Below are 20,792 nucleotides of genomic sequence, written 5' to 3'. Positions count from 1 at the left end.
AAAGCTTGTTGCAATGTATAATGATCTCCTGGTTCTGTTCCTTTCACTTAGCATCAGTTCATGTAAGTCTCTTCAGGCTTCTCTGAAATCAACCTGGTGGGTCATTTCTTATGGAGCAATAATATTCCATAACATTCATATACCATGATTTATTCAGTCATTCTCCAATTGATGGGCATCCATTCAGTTTCCAGTTTTTGCCACTACAAAAAGAGGTGCCATGAACATTTTTGCATATGTGAGTCCCTTTTCCTCCTTTAAGATCTCAGTTTGTATTTTCTCTATCCTGTTTCTTCCATCTAGTATAATCTTGATAATTAAGTTAATTTTCCTGGGTCCTAGGTTTCTTTTCAGAAAATAAAAAAGTTGGATTAGAAGTTCTCTCAGGTACTTTCCAGCTGTAAATTCTATGATCTACTTAACTGTGAATGGTTCATGGATTCTGCAGCAAGTTCCTTGAGAACAATGACTGATGTAGTTTTCTCACCTATTATCTCATTTATTCATATCTCACTTATTCATAATACACATTTGTTAACATTTTATGGATTGAATTAATGAAAATATATTATAAAATTTGAAACCCCTCCAAAAATAACTGATCTGTTAGCTTTATTTTTTCATGGTTTCTCAAAATGTGGTCAGTTTTTCAAAAAAAAATTTTTTTTAATTGTAATGGCCATTAATATCAGAACCAGTTTTTCTATATCTACCAAGATATGTTTTTGTGAACCCTTGTTTCAGTTGGAGTGAGGTGAGATTCTAGGGTTCATATATTATCATTATCAGTGGAGTCAGATATCTTTAATGGTATATCTTCATATCAATGCAATTTATTAAGTAGTCTTTGAAATTTTTTTAGATATTCCTCAGCAAGAAATATTATAAGGCCATCCAGAAAGCTTTCCAAGGTTTCTCTCTTTTGATCTCAGAAGACTTGAAGATGCTAACTATAATAAAATGATGATTTTTTTTTAATGGTGAAATGATCTTTAACTTACCACTAAGCCTAAATGTACAAAGCAGATCAATAAGATATCTCCCATTTTAAATCCTGTATTTTCTGTAGTGTCCAAAGTTTCAACAATAAATTAGGTGATCAGAAAAGTTACAGGACTTGAAAGCATGCCAAATGAGGATCACTCAAGGGAAATGGGGATATTCAGTCTCTGAGGACTTAGTAAGGCAACAAATGAATTATTGAAAGATGCTTTTTAATCTGGATTATTATCTCTATGGCTTTGTACAAGTGATCCCTTATTTCTGAAATGCATTCTTTTTTCAACTCTGCCTCAACAAATCCCTAACTTACTGCAAAGTGCAAATTAGGTTCAACATTTACATTTGGTCCTTTCTGATTCCCTTGGTTTCTAGCACTTTTAAATGACTTTTTCCATACAAGTGTCTTGATGTAATGTTAAAAATTCTGGACTTGGAGTCAGAAAGATTTGAATTATGCTTCAGGTACATTCTAGCGTTGTTGGTTTGGTCAAGTCACATAAACTTTCAGCCTCTGTTTCTTCATCTGTAAAATGGAGATGATAATAATGGCATTACCTAAATTAAAGAGGTTGGTGAGAATTAAAATGAAATAATATGTGGAAAATGCTTTAAAGCTTGAATGCTTGAAGTACTAAATAAAAGTTAACTATTAACTATAGGCAGGAATGTGAGACATTTATTAAGTAACTGTTTTATGCTGAATGCTTTGCTAAGCTTTTTCTTATATGATAATATATGATAATAGATAATGACATCTTTTCCAGGATTTATGGCAGCACTAATTATAGTTCTAAAACTCAAAGAGGGTTGGGGTAGTTATCTGGCAATAAGCCAGATAGTGATAAGATTTTGCAGAAAAAAAAGTGAAGCATAATGGCAGCCCAGCTAAAATAATGGACCAGATGAGGCACTCAGTAAGGAGAACATTGTGTTGTATATATGTGTGTAGGGATGAGAAAGGGGAATAAGTGGGGGAGAGTAGATTTGACACACAGAGCTGGAAAGCTAGAATTGAAAGGAAAAACAAATCTTTTAAAAGAATATTTCTATTGTTCTCCAGGATTTAAAAAATTTTTGTTATTATTGCTGTTGTTGGTTTTGTGTTTTTTAAATAGAGCTGTCAAATTTAATTTTTATAATAACTATGAATTACACAGAACTGAACTGACAACATTTTCACAGATAAGGAAATAGAAGTTCAATAATTTTAAGTGATTTGACTAAGCTTTTATGGATAGTAAGTGGAAAATCTAGGACTGGAACACACTTTTTGGGGGGGGCTAATCTCAAGTAAAAAAAATATATGCTCTTTCCTCTTGAAAGCATTTTTTAAATGTAGATTAATTTTTTTTCTCTCTTGTGTGTTTAAGTAACTATTTAATTAGATAACTATGCACCAGTTACTATCCTAAGTATTTATAAATATTTCATTTTATTTTCTCAACAATCCAGAGAGGTAAGTATTATTATTATCCTTCCAATTTTATATGTTAGGAAACTGTAGCATAAAGTTGTTACTTAACTTGAGTCACACAGATCTGAGCCCAGATCCATTTTGACTCCAAGTCTAGGGTTTTATTCACTGTACATCTCAGCTTTCTCCATTTATAGAATTACTTTCTTCTACAGAATTTAACTCCTGGGCATTTTTTGGCCAGTCATTTATTGTTACTAATGTTTTCTTTTGCTTACTCATATCTCCAGCCTCAGTTTTTGGTTTGGGACTTTGTATCAGAGTCAGACTCTACCATCCTTTCCTTGAACTTTTTGATGGGGCGCATTAGATTTAGTCTTGACATTGATTTCCTGGAAACTTGCCTCTGATTTTCCCTGGCATATTTTCATTCAGAGTGCTAGCAGATTCTAGGGTCCTCTAGTCCCTAGTCATTCTAGGTCAAAGTGTGATAGTCCTCAGGCTCTCTTTGACCATCACAGTCAGAATTTGACTTGCTGCTACTCTGTATACTTGTACTCAGACAGCTTCCCTGGCAGGATCCCTTTCTCAATGCCTGTAGGATTCTGACTGTCTATATTTTCTGTCATAGAAGAACAGGTTTTCTGGATTTTTTTATTTCTTTGATTTGTTAACCAAAATTTGACCTTGTACCATTTTATAAAAAGGTTTTTATGAGAGTATATTTATAGAACAGGTTCCCTCTACAATTTTTCACAGTACTATCTTAACTGAAATTTGATTTTGATACTTTCATTACCTAATTCATAAGGTGGTTGTACAAATTAAATGAAAGAATAGATTGGAAAGTGCTATGTAAAGATAATATATGATATAAGATAATTATGATAAAACCAGCTAACTCAATAAAGTACAGAAGGAATGTTTATCACATTTGTATGAAATTGTATAAAATTAAAAGGGATAATTAAAATTCTAAATGACAGAATGAGGATCAAAAATGACTTTGTTGTTAGAAGGGTGAGTTGAAACTAATTAAGTGAAATATAGTAAGAGTAATCACAAGGTCCAATATTTTACATTATAATGATATAATCCTAACAGATAAATAATTAAAAAGTGTTTTTGTGAAACATCTGGATATATTAATGAGTTTCTATTCAACCCAGTGACATGGTAACAAAATTTATATATACACACATACCTGCATACTATATACACATATAATTTAATCATGAATAAAATTAAAAGAAGAATAGCATTCATAGCCAAGAATATTTAAATATAGTATATCTTGAAATAGTATTACTTAATTCTCTCCTCATCAGACCTTATTTGGAAAACAATGCACATTTCTGAGTGCCACATTTTGGAATAGACTTATACTAATTACTTAAATTGAAGTATATCATAGAAATGCCTAAGATGATGATATATATTCAAAGCAGATTTAGTAAGAATGTGCTCATTGCTTTCAGATTTTTGAAGGCCCATCATGAGGAAGAAGAATTATATTTGTTTTATTTGACACTAGAGGACCTAGGACTAATAGGTGGAAATTTTGAAAAGAAAAATGTTTGGTAGAAGAAAAAAAACTCCCTAGCAATTGAAATATTCCAAAGAAATAGAAAAGGTTGCATGAGGGAAGGATGATTTCTTATTTACAAGAGATTATTTATGGTTGACTACTTGTTCACAAAGTTGTAGCAGAGATTCATAATTTAGTTGTTACTAAATGGAGGTTGTACTACATGATTTCTTAAGTTCCTTTCAATTCTGAACATCTATACTGCCAACAAGTCTATTGGTGAAAAATCATATGTACATTTTTTCAGACCTGATATTTACTCAATTTATTTGACAGACCATCCTATTGGATTCCAGACTACCCTCAAACTTATTTTTCTACTCCCATTTTTCCAAGCTATTCAAATACTAACACTTCTTCACTATCTTGTTCACCCCATTCTACCATATATATTTACTTTTTTATTTCATCTTCACATCTTTCTAACATGCAAAGAATAGAGGAATTCTTTCAAACTGAACCCTTAAAGTTCAAATCAAAAACATTATTTTCTGTATTACTTTTCCAATTATAATCCAATTTCTGCATCAATAACTTAGACAATTACTACTTTGATTATGAAAAGATGAAATCTGCACAGTGCCTCATCTATAGAATGTTTTTAATAAATGCTTTTTGATTGATTTGGGAAGCAACATTTTTTTGGCAATTCATCTTGATTTCAATGATTTAGAGAAGGAATTCCAAGAGTTGGTTTCTTAATATTATAGGACATATGAAAAATATGAATGAAATTCTCAAGAGAAAATTACTCCTATGAGATATGATCCAAATTCAAGGATCAAAAACTAAAGGTATCAAAAGCCAAAGAGTTTGTTTATAAGGTAAGCAAATATCAAGTCTAAAGATAGGGTCAGAACAGGTAAATATAATCAACACTAGAGAATCAGTAGAATCTAATTCTATGATGCTTAGGACAAGGGTCAAAGAAAACTGGATTATCAAAGGGGCATTAACAGTAAGGAATGCAGCAATGGATTGGGAGTCAGAGGAAGTGGGTATAAATTTTGCTTTTGTTACTGAAAACTTATGTGACTTTAGATCTTAGGTAACTTGATCTTTCTGGACTTATCTGTAAAATAAGGGGGCTAACATAGGCATTTTCTAAGATTTCTTTTACTTTAAAACCAGATTCATTGCATTCTCTTTTCTTAAAATTATAAAGTATAACTGTTATGAGCCAGAACTTGAAATAAGGTGTTAAGTCATTAGAATTGATAGAAATAATGCTTAAGTTTACATCTTTGAGAGTTCACACATTAGCTCAAACATTAGAGTTCACAAGTTCGGGAGATTCACAAGTCAGAAGCCCACAATCCCACTCTCAGAGGAGGAGTCAATCTTTGGGTTCACACCTTTAAGAGATCATATATAAGGAGCTCCTGGAGTCAGAAGTAAGTCAGTTGAAGAGATTGAGAGCCAGAATTCAGTCGGGAGATTCAGAACCAAGATTCAGAGAGAGCTGGAAGCTAAAGCTGGCAGACAAGCTGCAAGAGCTCTTGGAACCAAGAAGGGAGATAGGCCTCTTAGAAAACTAACCTGGCTATTTTGAAGGAGACAATAAAGGATTTAAACTTTTAACTCCTGGCTGCATTTGAAGAGATTATTATTTTGAACTGAAACTAAGGCTGCCTCCAGAAACCTCCCCAAGAAACCTGCTCCCAGAGAACGATCATATTTTTAGAGAAGAAGAACACCACATATAACAATAGCTAATATTTATGGAGGTTTTAGGGTTTGAAAAATTCTTTGCATACTTTATTTCATTTAATCCCTGCAACCATTTTATGTAGGTACTACAAGTACTATTATCACCTTAGAACTTAGAAGAGTGAATCTCAAACAGGTGAAGAAGGGACTTGTTCATGGTCACAGCTAATAAGTGTCAGAGATGGGATTTGAACCCTGATATCTCCTGATACTAAGCTCAGGATTGTTCCCCACGCAATATGATACATCATTAATAAAATAAGCCTCACTTTAAATGTGCCTCTGAAATATCAAAAGGCCTCTATTTCCTGTAAAATTCTATAAAAAGTCAAAACCCATTTGGATTTTAAAACACTTTTTCTGAAGTAGAAATTTAAGCAATTATACAATGAACTGGATCAGTGGAAACGTAGGTAGAGGATTCAGGCCTAAATTTATGTTTTCTCAATAGTCTTTTTTTCCACTCCTTCTGAATTACCTGACTCATTGCTCAGCTTCCATTCTTTTTTTCTTTTCTAGTCTCCATAGAGTTAGCATTAGAACTGAAGCACAGTGTTGTTTCTATAGGAAGTCAAAACAACCGATTGATTTAGCCAGTTGAAACAACTAGCTAATTCACTCTTGGGGGGTGGGAGAGGATAAACTTGTTATTTGTCTTCATATAGGGAAGGAAAAAAAGTTTCACTAGATTTTTAAATTGGTTATGTTAGTGGCAACTAAATGCAGCTCTAATTTTAGCTATGTATTTTTTCCCCTTAGTGGCAGTTTGTTCTAAAACTGAAAAATTGGGAAGCACTTGGGAGCCAGAGTTCCACCTGAGTAAATTCTGCATGCAAATGTGGCACACATATTTCTCCCCATTCTTCCCCCCTTCCCCAGTCCTTGCTTGGGGTTGATTCCATTGTGTAGGGCTCCTTCAGTGGCAGGTTAGTTAATCTATTATTCAGAAATAGAAGTATTGCCAAGTTTCTGTTTAAACAGAGGAGGAAGTGAATATGAATTTGTACTCCTCAAAAGAAAGCATGAGTGACAGACTACCATTAGAGTAGTAATTGTCTAAGTTATTGGTGCAGAAATCTTTGTGCAAATGAATATAATCTGGCCTAGAGCGGATTAATACATTACTGAAAAGACTCTGTGTCCACCTCATTAAAAAGCTCGATTATATTTTTCTCTGATATAAATGTATTGCCCTTTGATTCACTATAATGTTCAGAACAAAGAAAAATTATGATCCCCTCACATTAACAAAAACAATCCATAATAACAAAATAGCTTAATTACTCAAATAAACAGTTGAGGGAGGGAGGGTTTGTTATAATGCCATTGTTAGTGGTAGAGCAGAGCATGTCATACACAGAATTACTAAAATACAGTGAATCATTTTTAGCTTGATAAAAATTACAGACATTTAGAATGGAAATGATAATCACTGTTTTTAAATAGTTAATATTAGTTGATCATATTAGAACTGTTTCCATGTGTACAGTGACTAAGTGAGCTGGTAGGAGAACTCAGAATAAATGCAGTCCTAACCCTTATAGAATTTACAAACTTACATAATGAAGATACAGTCAAACCAGTGAGAATTGATAGGTTAAACACAATTATGTTTGAGAGAGAGAAGAAGGTACTGGAGAACTGGTAAAATATTTTCTTAAGCTTGCCAGGGAAGGGGCCCTAAACTGGATTGGGAAAGCCAAGCTGAACTAAATGGGAAATGAAAAGCTTTACGAGATTTGGATGATAGTTTGAACTAAGTTAAAGAGACAGGCCAGGAAAAGTAAAATTCACCTTAAATGAGCTAATGGGTTTTACCAGAAGAGGAGAAGAAAATAAAATATTTCTGTGAAGGAAGAAAAGCAAGGATAAGATGAAGTACAACTCATAAAGGACCTATATGATTCCTGTCAAAGGTCTGGATCTCTTGTGAAAAACCCTGAGGAAATAAAAAAGTTAATGAGGGAGAGAAATGAGATCTAGTCAGTAGGAAAAAAAAAATATTTGTTGTAGTATTCAATGTAAATCAAGGATACTTCGCAAGAGAGGTATTATGGGAGGCATATCTGAGACTTAATGTGAGGACACAATTAGTATACTATTGTGATATAGAGAACAGGGTATGTCTTATTTATTTAACCTTAATGTACTAAACAAGCAAAATTTCAGTTTTACCTTTTATATTATTACATTAATACTGGTAGATAGTGTTGTGGATAGAGTGCTGCATCTGGAATCAGGAAAATGTATCATCTAGCCACAGACACTACTAGTTGTGTGACACTGGACAAAGCACTTTAACTCTTCCTCAGTTTCCTCATCTATAAAAATGAGCTGCAGAAGGAAATGGCACATCATTTCAGTATCTTTGTCAAGGAAGCTCCAAATGGTGTATTGAGTCAAACATGACTTAAAACAACAGAACAACAAATTATTATAGTAGTTCCTTTAATCTCCCCTTGCATCTTTGCACCAATACTAGAATACTATGACTAAAGAATAATTTCTTGGATCACCTCATTCCTTTAATAAAAATCATTAATGACTACCCATTTCCTATGAAATAAAGCCTAACTTCATTATCCTAAAATTTGAGGCTTCCTTCATTGGGCAAATGTTGGTGACACATATCCTCCCTCACTGTCCCACCTGGAAAGAAATGATGTCTTTAACCTTGAATTTTTAGTAGTCCTTTAAAATTTTTCTCTCTTGCTTGATTTTATCATAGTTTCTCATTTTCCTGTTTTTTAGGTTAGTGACATTTGTTCCTCCTGTATCATATAGAATAATTCTATTTACATATTAGGTACTTATTAAGTACTGTCCTAATTGAATTAAAATTTCAGATTAAATGGTCTCTCCAGATTAAATTATCTTCTCAGATATTTTTAAATCTAGAACACTATGCTTATTTAGATTTCTGAGAATTTAGTATATAGGAGAGTTGAACATTTTAGGAACTTTGCTGTATAATTTTTTTATATAATAACAGAAAATGAAATTTAGAAGTTTGTTCTCTATTTTGATTTTTACTTTATGCCCATATACATATGAAGTCCATATGTATGTGTGCATATGCATACATGTACATATAAGCATGTATGTATAGATACTTATGTTCTTATTAAAGCCAATAATAGATTATTATAGTATTAAATATTATAGTGATATATACATATGTAACATGATAACATAATTAATATTAGCTAGCATTTACATAGGACTTTAAAATTTGTAAAATATTATATATATATATTATTTCATTTGATCTTTACAACAACTCTGTGAGATAGGGGCAATAGCCTATGTTATAATTGAAGAAACAGAAGCTGGGAGAAATTAAGTTCTTTGTTCAGAGTCATACAACTATTGAATCTGAGGCAAAATTTAAATTTGGGTTTTTCTGAATTCCTGTTTAGCACTCTTATCCAGCAAGCCATCCACCTTCTGTGCATCTATTACATGCAAGTTTCTATGCTGCTAACGTGTGGATTTTAAGAATAGATGAGAAAACAAGGCCGTTTGCATTATTAGTTTTCATTTTAAGACATTTGCTGGAAGTCAATCACCTAAAAACAAAATGATTATTAAATTTTTGACTACTTTTTTCATAAGTTAAAGAGGAATAATAAAGTACAATTACTAACATAGATCAATTTGGGAAGAATAAAAAGGAACTAATTGAAAAGGTGGAAACAATAAAAATCTTGGGAGAAAGTTAATTTTTTTTGTTCAAATTAGAAACACATAAGGAAGGGAAAGCTGGGCACTATGTACCTGCCTTTTGAGAAAGCAACCTTCAAAGTCTTCAGGTAAAACTTCATGGGAAGACCATCAAGAATGAAATTTTACCAACAGAAAATACAAATAAAAAGTTCCATTCGCTGGGGAACAATTTCATTTTAGGTAATTAAACACTCTTACAGACATTTTTTTTAGGGGATTTCGGTTCCCAATTCCTATTTTACATTTATCTCTACCAATATGAAGATCATTCTGCTAATTAAAGAAAATACAGAAGCAAAATAATTGAGTAATTCTGCTATTCATGTTTTCAGTTATTATATCTATCCCCAAGTTATCATTGTTCCCAACCTATCTAAACTAATCTTTTTTATCTTTAGCATCTTTCCTAAGATTTTACTTTTTATGTAGCTATCTTAACATTATTCTCATGCAACTGTTTTATGGTTTTTTTTTTCATTTTTTTGGTACTTTCCCCATCTTTTATACTTGTTCTTTTAAACATCTTTATCAACAAATTCTCTAAGAAGCTACATCAGGGCTTTTTTTTTTAAATCACCCGGCATATTTTTTCTTATCAGCATTATTTGAGAAATTGTGGAGAACTTGAAACAAGAAAACTTTTTCAACAAATCAACCAATTGAAAAGCAGTTATCAAGCTTCTAATATACATCAGAGATTGTGCTAGGGACAAGGGTAGTACAAGCTTAAAATATAAGGGAATCCCAACATGCAAAATTGTTCTACTCCACTCCTGAATTTTAGACCAAAGTCCTAGAGCCAAGATGGTGGAGGGAAGTAAGGACATGCTTGGATTCTCCCCCAGACCCCTCCAAATACTTTAAAATAATGATTCTAAACAAATTTTAAAGCACCAGAACAGCCATAAAAGATGTAATGGAACAATTTTCTAGCTGAACGTGGCTTGGATGGTCAGCAGAAGGAGTGAGTCTTAGTGCAGGCTATGAAAACACAGCTCCAGCCATGGGTCTCTAAACTGATAGCAGTGACGATGATCCCTAGATCTCTCAGCCTACAGAGGCTAAGGACAACACAGCAGGAAAGCTTTGTTTTATTGGGGTGTGAGGAGAGCCTCAGCTTAAGGTCGGACTTTATAAACCACTGAATCAACAACTGCTGCAGCTTTCAGAGATTTCAGTGCACAGGTGGGGAGGGGGACTGTTCAGGTGGTCAGAGGGAGATTATAGAGACTTCTTTGTTGCCATTATGGCAAGACTTTGTTACTTTGCCCATACTCAGATGACACAGTATAGGGCCCTAGAAGATCTCTGAAAATCGCTGCACAAAACCCCTAAAAGCTTGGGACATGGCCCTCCATCCTGAAACAGAGCCATATTTTAACAAAGAATTAAAAGCCAAGTAAAAGGCTGGGTAAATGAGTAAACCACAGAAAGAGATTCTGACCAAAGAAAGTGGAGAGTGAAAATACACACTCAGAAGATGATAAAAAAAAAAGCCAAAGCTTCTATATTCAAAACGTGCAAGAAAAACAAGCATTTTCTCAGGATTGAGCTCATGGAAGAGCTCGAAAGGGATTCTGAAAATCAAGTATAAGGAACAAGAGAAATGAGAGTGATGCAAAAGGAAATACAAAAGGTAATGAGGAGAAGAATGCCCTAAAAAGCCAAATGGAAAAGGAGGTATAAAAGTTCACTGAAGAAAATAAGCTAATGAGAACTCAATATACAATAAAACAATCCAAAAAAATGAAAAAATAGAAAAACAACATAAACTATCTCACTGGGGAAAAAAAGTGACCTGGAAAATAGGTCCAGGAAAGATTATTAATTATTGGTCTACTTGAAAACCATGATCAAAAAAAGAGCCTGGATATCATTTTTCAAGAACATTTCCTTATATTTTAGAATCAGAAGGTAAAATAGAAATTGAAAAAATCCACCAATCATCCCCTGAAAGAGATTCCAAGAAGAAAACTCCCAAGAATATTATAGCCAAATTCTGGAACTTTTAGGTCTTGAAAAAATATTGCAAGCATCCAGAAAGAAACAATTCAAGTACAGTGGAGGCACAGTCGAGATAATACAAGACTTAGCAGTTTCTACATTAAAGGATTGGAGGGTGTGGAATATGATATTCCTGAGATCAATGGAACTAGGATTAAAACCAAGAATCACCTACCCAGCAAAACTGAATAATTCTTCAGGAAAAATGGTGGAAATTCAATGAAATAAAGGATTTTCAAGGATTTGTGAGGAAAAGACCAAAGCTAAATAGAAAAATTGATTTTTCAAATACAGAAGTCAGGAGTCAGGAGGTAATTATGAAAGGGAAATCTTGAGGACTTAAAAAAGTTTATCTGTTTACATTCTTACATAGAAAGGTCATACTTATAGCTCATAAGAACGTTCTCATTATTATGGCAATCAAGAGTATATATAGACAAAGAGTACAAGTGATAGTTGAATATGAAGGGATGATATCTAAAAATTAGCATAAAATTGTGGGGTAAGAGAGGAATATACTGAGAGAAAGAGAAAGGGAGAGTTGGAATGGTGTAAATTATCTGCTATTAAAAAAAAGACAAATAAAAGTTTTTACAATGAAGGAGAGGAGGGGGAGGGGAAGGGGAGTGAGTGAACCTTACTCTTATCAGAATTGACTCAAAGAGGAAATAACATAAATATTCAAAATGAGGATTGAAATCTACCTTATCCTGCCAGAAAGTAGGAGAAGGGGATATGAGGAAGGGGGAAGGATAAGGTCAGGAGTTGGTCAGAAGCAAAACACTAGGGACAGGGTTGAAGAAAAGAGAGAATACAGTACAAGGGAAATGCAGTTAGCAATAGTCATTTGAAAAGAATTTTGAAGCAAGTTTCTCTAATTTAGATCTCATTTCTCAACTGTATAGGAAAGCGAGTCAAATTTATTTTTTTAAATGAGCCACTCCCTAATTGATAAATGATCAAAAGATATGATCTATGCCCAGAGAATTATAAAATCATGCATACCCTTGACCTAACAATCCTACTACTAGGCATGAATCATAAAAGATTTTAAAAAGCAAAAAGGAAAAGTATTTATATGTACAAAAAATATTTATAGTAGCTCTTCTCAGGACAGAAAATTGGAAATTGAGGGGATATCCATTAATTAGGGAATGACTTAATAAACTGTGGGATGTGATTATGATGAAATATTGCTGTTCTATGGGAAATGATGAGCAGGATGCTCTCAGAAAAACCTGGAAAGTCCTCCATGAAGTCAAACAAGGGGAAATGCAGTGTGTACAATGTAATAGCAATTTTGTTTGATGATTGGCTGTGAATAATTTTGCTATTTTCAGCAATACAATGATCCAAAACCACGCTGAAGGATTTATGATGGAAAAAATACTGTACATACCAAGAAAAAGAACTGATTGTATCAGAATACAAACTGATTTTTTTTTCTTAAGAGAGGAGAATCTATGTTTTCTTTTACAACATGACTTATGGCAATGTTTTGCACACCTTCACATGGGCCTTCTAAATGGGAGGTGGGGAAGGAAGCAAGAGAATCTGAAATTCAAAATTCTAAAAACAAATATAAAACTTTTGTACATATAACTGGGAAAAATAAAAATATTTTAATAAATAAAATTCAAAACAAGGAAGAAGAGAGTATAAACTTTATGTTTCCTCAATAGTATTATTTTTGAAATACATATATAGTTTCCAAGATTCATTTTTGTAAGATTTTGTGTACCAGATTTTTCTACATTCCTCCCTTACCTCTCTCCTCTCAAGACAAAAACATATTTCCATATTTGTCATGTTGCACAAGAAAATTCAGAACAAAGGGGAAAAAAAACATAAGAAAGAAAAAGCCAACAAACAAGCAAAAAGAGGTGAATTCTATGCTTCAATCCACATTTATTCTCCATAGTTCTCTTTCCATGTGTGGATGGTATCTTCCATCTCAAGTATATTAGAATTATCTAGAATTGCTGCATTGCTGAGAAGGAGGCTATAAACAATACTATAAGAATATGATGCTTATTTCAGGCAAATTTCTAGAATTTATTTGAAGAGATGGCTACTGAGCACTTTAAAAGATGTGTTGAAAGCTATTAGCTCTCATAGATTTATTTAAAGCAAGCCATGCCAGTCTAACCCTCATTTCTACAGTGAATAAATTGTTATTGCTGAGCTGTTTTTCAGTTGTGTCTGGCTTTTTGTGACCCTGTTTGGAGTTTTCTTGGCAAAGACACGAATAGTTTGTGTTGTTCTTCTCCAGATTATTTTACAGATGAGGAAGTAAGGCAAACAAAGTTAAATGATTTGCCTTGAATCATATAACCAATAAGTGTTTGAGGTCAGATTCGAATTCAGGAAGGTGTCTTCCAGACTTCAGATGTGAACATCCATTTGCCAGTGAAGAGATTAGCTTGGATATGTTGAAGAATGTATATAAGGGAGAATATATTTGGGTTCTTTCACTGCTCAAGTAGCTTTACATATATTTATCTACAAGTTATAACCATTGTAGAATATAAAATTTTAATTTTAATTTGTTTTAAAACTTATTTTTATTTATTTTATTAAATATTTGGCAATTATATATATAAAACTTAATATTCATTTATTAAAATTGTGATTTCCAAATTCTCTTCCTTCCTTCTGCTCTTTTCTCACCTATTGAGAAAGTTAGCAATATTGAAAATATATGTAAAGTCATCCAAAATATATTTCTCTATTAACTCTGTTGCAAAAGAAAACTCTTTCTTTCTTTGTCTTTCTCTCTCTTTCTTCTCTCTCTCTTTTCTCTCTTACACATATACATACAAAATAAAAATTAATTAAAAAATATGTGCTTCAATCTATATTTCTATCATTTCTCTCTCTGTATAGCATTTTCATCATTGATATTTGTAAATTAAATTGAATAATAGTCTCATTTTAAAAGTTCTAGTATTTTATTTTTTCCCAATTTAATATGAAAATACATTTTAAACTTTGGTTTTTTACAATTCTTAGTTTTAAATTCTCTCTCATCCTCTCTCCTCCCTCTGTTCATTGAGAAGACAAACCATTTTATAAAGGTTTTATATATATATATATATATATATATATAAAACCATGCAAAAATATTTCTATATTAGTCATGTCATGGAAAAAAAAAACACAGACCAAAAATAAAAGCACCTTAGAAAAATACATAAATTAATAAAGTATGCTTTGATATGCATTTAGATTCCTTCAGTTCTTTCTCTGGAGGTGCATAGAATTTTTCATAATAGGTCCATCTTGTCTTGAATCTTTGTACTGCTGAGGATAGCTTGTTGATCATTATAAAATATTGTAGTTACAAGTGAATACTTCTAAGCATAATACGCTTATTTCATTTTATCTTGTTTTCATTTAAGTCTTTTCAGTTTTTTTTTCTGAAATTATTCCTCAACAGCTCAATAGTATTCCATCACAATAATATACTATGGGCATCTTCTCAATTTCAAATTCTTTGTCACCACAAAAAGAGCTGCAATATTTTTGTACAAATAGTCTTTTACCCCTTTTAAAAAACTCTCTTTGGGCTACAGACCCACTACTAGCATTACTATGTCAAAGAGTATGCATAGTTTTATTCCTCTTTGGGATACTTCTAAATTGTTCTCCAGAATTGTTGGACCAGTTCACAACTCCACCAATAATTCATGAGTACCCCTATTTTCTACATTCCCCCCTGCATTTGTAATTTTCTCTTTCTATCATGTTAGCCAATTTGATAGGTGTTATATATTTTAGAGTTATTTTAATTTGCATTTCTCTAATCAATATTGATTTAGAATATTTTTTAATGTGACTCTTGTTGATAGCCTTGATTGTTTTCTTCATAAAATTGCCTATTTTTATTATTTGATCATTTACCAACTGGGGAATCACTTATAGACTATAAATGATTAAATAAAAGATTGTTTATTTGTGCTTATATATTCTTAGAGCTTAGCAAAATGCCCAGCAAGTTCTGGCAATTAATAAATTTTTACTGAATTTTTATTGAAATAAAATATGTTAAATATATTGAAATGGATATATTCAAATACTTGAAACTACATTGAACCCATACATAAAATACATTGAAGGAGGATTTCAGAAACATAATACCTGCTAAATACTTGGGACATGGGAAAGAAAAGAGTCAACAGTAAAAATTTATTTTTATGCAATTTTTTTCTCAAAACAGCCCGATGAGGTAGACAAATACAAGTGTTATTATGATCCCCATTTTACATATGAAGAAATTGTTCTGGCCCACAAAACTAGTAAATTTAAGAATTGCTATGTGAACCTAAATGTTTTCTGTTGAGAGTTGGCTTAGAAAAGGGGTAGTGATGGAGGACCCAAAACATGCTTTCCTAGGTCATAAGTGAGTCATGAATGACCTAAACTAAGATTAATAGTGATAGATAATAGAGAAAGCTTCAAAGTTCCAAACTCTGTAGCTCAAACAAGGACTCAAGAAAAAGATTCTAGAAGAGTAAAATACAATAGCCATGGCCAAAGAAATTTATAGCAACATATAGTAGCCCTGTTTAAGTTAAGATCAAGTCAGGAAAGTCAGGAAAAGGAAAGTATGGGAAAGACTAAGCAGAGTAGGGTGTTGGTTTTCCTGGCTCTGACAATTAGGCTGAAACTATAAGAGTCATGTTACAATCACTACCCAATTCTCACAATTTGGAGTACCTGGAGAATAATTAGCCTGCTGTGTTTGTTGTTCATTTTTCTCCGCTCTTTCCCTCCTCCTTCCTCCTTCCTCACCTCTCTCTTTTTCCTATCTCTTCACTTCACATGTAGTCCTAGTGTCTGGCAGTAGTTTAATGTTGTTGTGGTTGATATGTCCCTTTCACTCAACTCCAACACTGATGTCTCATTATGATTTGGAAGTGATTTGGTGTTCTCAGAGGTTATATCATTGGATCATAAACTCCTATTGCAACAAGTTGGAAAAGTCTTTAAATACAATATCAGTAATAGACTGTAATTAGTCATCCAAGGACCAACCTAAGTAAATTCAAAGAGACTCATCACCACTTTAGCAACACTTTAAAAAAATAACGATAAATGATGAAGATGTTCTGCTAAGGCCCAGAGAGATTGTGATAACAGTATTCAAATTAACAAAATCATATGTCTTTTAAGGATGGAAGCACAAGTTTATTTAATATTTATCTGCTTAATTAATGTCCTTTCTGTGTACCAGAAGTTGCTCTAAGTGCTGGGGTTGTAAAGATAATTATTAATTAGTTCAATAAACATTTTTACTAAGAGTCTATTATATGTAAGGCATTCATTATACTAAGCTAAAAAATGAAACATTGTTTTTCTCAAGGAACATACATTCTTATGGAAGAAAATTAAAAAGTATATAAAATATTAAATACAAAGTATATTCATGATAGATATAAAGTAATTGAGAAGATACCAACAACTGAGGAGAACAGCATATTTTTATAAGAAGGAAGAGGCAAATGAGCTGAATCTTAAAGGAAGTAAAAAATCCTACTAGGGGAATTTGACCCCTAGGTCATTCCTAGGTGGTCATTCCAGGCATGGGGGACAGCTTATCCAATGGCAAAGAGAGAGGAGATGGAGTGCCATGTATTGAAAAGAAAAATAATTCAGTTTGGCAGAAACATTTGGTACATGTACTTAATGTGTGATAAACCTAGTATAATAGGTTGGGGCCAAATTGCAAAGAACTTTGAAAGTCAAATAAGTTTATATTTTATCCTAGAAGCAAGAGTAAGCTACTGGACTTTGCTGAGCAAGAATTAGGAATATTGATTTGACAGCTATGGGGAAAGTAGATTGGAGAGCAGAAGGAATGTATATAGGGAGATGAATTTGGATGATATTAGAGTAGACCTTGTGAGAGATGACAAAGTGACTGTGTGAATGGAACTGGGAGTGTGTGTGGGTGATGATGAAAGACATCATCATCATCATCATCTTTGTTATTATTTTATGTCGTTGCCACCATATGTTAGGCACTATACTAAGAGCTTTACCAACAGTGTTTTTGTTTGATCTTTATTTTCTTTTCATATTCTTTTGAATAGAACTTTCAAATGTTTGTCATTTTTTCTTCAAAAATATAAAAAGTGGTTAGTATCCTAAAAGTTGGTTAATGCTTCTATAATATTTTTGCTTATAAAGAGTTAGTTTTTCAATTAACAAGCTAGTCAGAACTTAATCATTTATTATGGTATTTTCACCCTTTTTGAAAAATTTAAAAAGTATTGACAATTTCAAATTTTAAAATCCATTTTAAAAATAATGTATTCTCTCCTATTTTAATCTGCTTTGAATCTTTGTGGACCTTGGGACTATTTGAAATAGTTTTGTATCTTACATTTATGTTATGATGTTAGGGATAATTGGTGATTAATTTAGGGGAATTTATATTCCCATTAACTTAATTGGCAAATTCTAGACATTTTCAGTAATGGCAAAGAACATATACATTCATGAAATATAATCAATCTATATACATTTGTTGGGCAAATGCTATATATCTAGCAATATGCCAGTTAGTGATTGGAAATATGACATATAAGCCACAACTATATACATATAAAAGTGTCTACAAAACTTTAATTTCTTAGACATTATAGTGGCTTGTTGTGACTCAATTTGCAATGCCCAATTCACCAAATTTGGTTGTTTTTTTGATCATTTAGTTTTTCTCTAGTCACCTGAATGAAATGCATTTTTAAAATCTTTGTTAGAGGTAAGCCTGATAAACTTGTCAGTTTAGATTTGATTTGGAGGCAAAATTACACACTCTTAAGTCATTGACAAGTTAACAAAAAGGAGGCTTATTTGGTCTAACATATCAAGGTTATGCAAAAAGGTTATGCACATATTTTCCACAAATGTTCTTCCTTCCCTTGTCTTCACATGGAAACACAGATTTGTTCAACAGAGTAGGATCTATTATATTCTGTGGTCTTCAGTGATACACCTAGTCAGAGGGGCACTGATTCCTTGTGGGTAGAGATTTTTATGCTCTTCAGTGATTAGTAGAGTCAGTTTTATTTACATTAAGAGAAAATTAATGGGGCTAGGGGTGGAAGATGGGGGAATGTTAACAACCTCACATGCAGAACTTTGTTGGGCTTTTATTTTTTTTAACACAAATTCTTAGCAAATTATTTTTACATACTGATAAAACACCTATGTGAATACTTGCTAATATTTATATGCCATACATTAGCAAGCTAAATGACTCAGTAGATAGATTGCTGGGCCTGGAATCTAGAAGACCTAAATTCAAAAAAATCAAATCCTCCCCCCCCCCCCATTTACTGATTATGTGACACTGGGCAAATACTTAATTTCAGTTTGTCTTAATCCACTGGAGAAGGTAATGGCAAACCACTCCAGTATCTTTGCCAAGAAAACCTTTTGGACAATATTGGCATGCTATAGTCCATGGGATCACAACGAGTCAGATAAGACTGAATGAATGAACAAGAAATGTTTGCAGCACTGTGCTAAGTGCTTTACAATTATTATCTCATCTGATCCTCACAACAATCTTGGGAAGCAAGTGCTACCAGTACTCCCATTTTATAGCTGGAAAAACTAAGACAAAAAGAGGTTCCCTGAGTTGCCTGAGGTCACAAAGCTATTTAAATATCAGAAGTCAATTCTGAACTCAGATCTTGACCAGAAATTCCATCTACTATGCCACCTAGCTGCCTACTGTTAGGACAAGTCCTGGTTTTAAGTCTTAATTTGTTTGGGGAGATGAGTTCACATAGTGATACTCTTGAGCAGTGCTTTAGAGAACAGACTAGAGAAGCAAACCTTCCAGGAAGGATGTAATTTAAGACCATCAAAGACAGGTTTCTGGTAGGGATTGGAGAGAGCAATGTTTGTTGTGGAGCACACTTCTTGCTAGCAGTTCCAGCCTCTAAGGTTGTGAAACAAAGCAGGATTATTTTTGAGTCAATATTAGAAAATCCTCATGATTCATCTTAAGAACTGAAGATAACTATTTGTGGCCAGCTCTGGGTCTATGAGGCATAATCTCCTCCTCCGTCTTCACCACCACCACCACGAGCCCCTCCTGGTAAACTCTGTACTTAAAAGACAAAATGTTATCATTGGCAAGACTTGAGGTGACCAAGAAAAAGTATAAGTCACAGCAAAGTACAGACTGACCACTCATTCAGAACAGTAGCAACATAGAATACTTCTCTGCTTACATAACATAGACTATGAGATTTTAGAACATCAAGAGGACCTCATGTAAATAAAGCCTAAAGATAAATTTTATTTGAATGAGTGAAAATGGAGCTAAACTGTTGTTTGTTTTTATCCTTCCTTCTTGAAGAAAATCATGACATCTAAGAAGTGACACCATGATATGCATGTGAATTGAATTTAAGAGTGAAGGCTGTGCAAGGTTACCTGTTATAGGCTGAGGCTTGAGTTGATGCACTGAGGTCCCAAGCACATGAGGCTAAATAGTAATTGGACCATACTCTATTAATATATATGCTTGGAGAAAGAATGGCCCCCACCCACTCTTTGTGCAAGTCCTGATGTATTGTATAGGAAATGATGTTTTTGGTGGGTGGAGGCAAGGGAGTGGAAAGGGAAGTGGAAAGAGAGACTGCTGGCTGGCGTCTTGTCACAGCTGCCCATATTGCTATCGCAACCCTTCTTCACCTCTACTGAGAATAAAGATTGAAGATTTTTCCCTTAACTTGAATTCCTGACTCTGGCTGATTTTAAATTCGGGGTCACCACAGTTACCTGCCTCATTTCTCCCTCTGGAGTCATCTGAGTTTAGTGGTTAGATATATATCAGGATGACTGGAGATGACCTTAGATGCAATGGGGGACCCTATGTTTTTCAATAGAGCACAGTTTGACTGAAACTGCACCCATTCAGTGATTAAGGCTAGTTAATTGAGACAAAGAACTTTCACCTAGTCCCCCCCGCCAAAAAAAAAATCTAAATAAATAAATAAATAAATAAGTGACTGGATATAGGAAGGGAAGATTCTCCTTCCTTTTCTCCTTCCCTTCTTTTACTTACTCCCTCCCTTCTTCTCTCCCTCCTTTCCTCCTTTCTTCTTTTCTTCCCTCTGTCTATATAGAATATCATACCCTTATCTATTGTGTTTCCCCAATAATAAGACCTATTCTGAAAATAAGCCCTCCCCTTACTGTGTAAGATTCCTCTAAAATAAGCCCTCCCCCGAAAATAAGCCCTATTGAGATTGCTGCTATAGTGAAGTACAGTACCCTCTGTATGCACCGCCCACCCTCCCCCACCCCGGGTGAAATGCACGCCGC

Source organism: Antechinus flavipes, chromosome 3 (genome assembly GCF_016432865.1).
Source record: "Antechinus flavipes isolate AdamAnt ecotype Samford, QLD, Australia chromosome 3, AdamAnt_v2, whole genome shotgun sequence".
Taxonomy (NCBI): Eukaryota; Metazoa; Chordata; class Mammalia; order Dasyuromorphia; family Dasyuridae; genus Antechinus; species Antechinus flavipes.
This window is presented reverse-complemented; position numbering follows the sequence as displayed.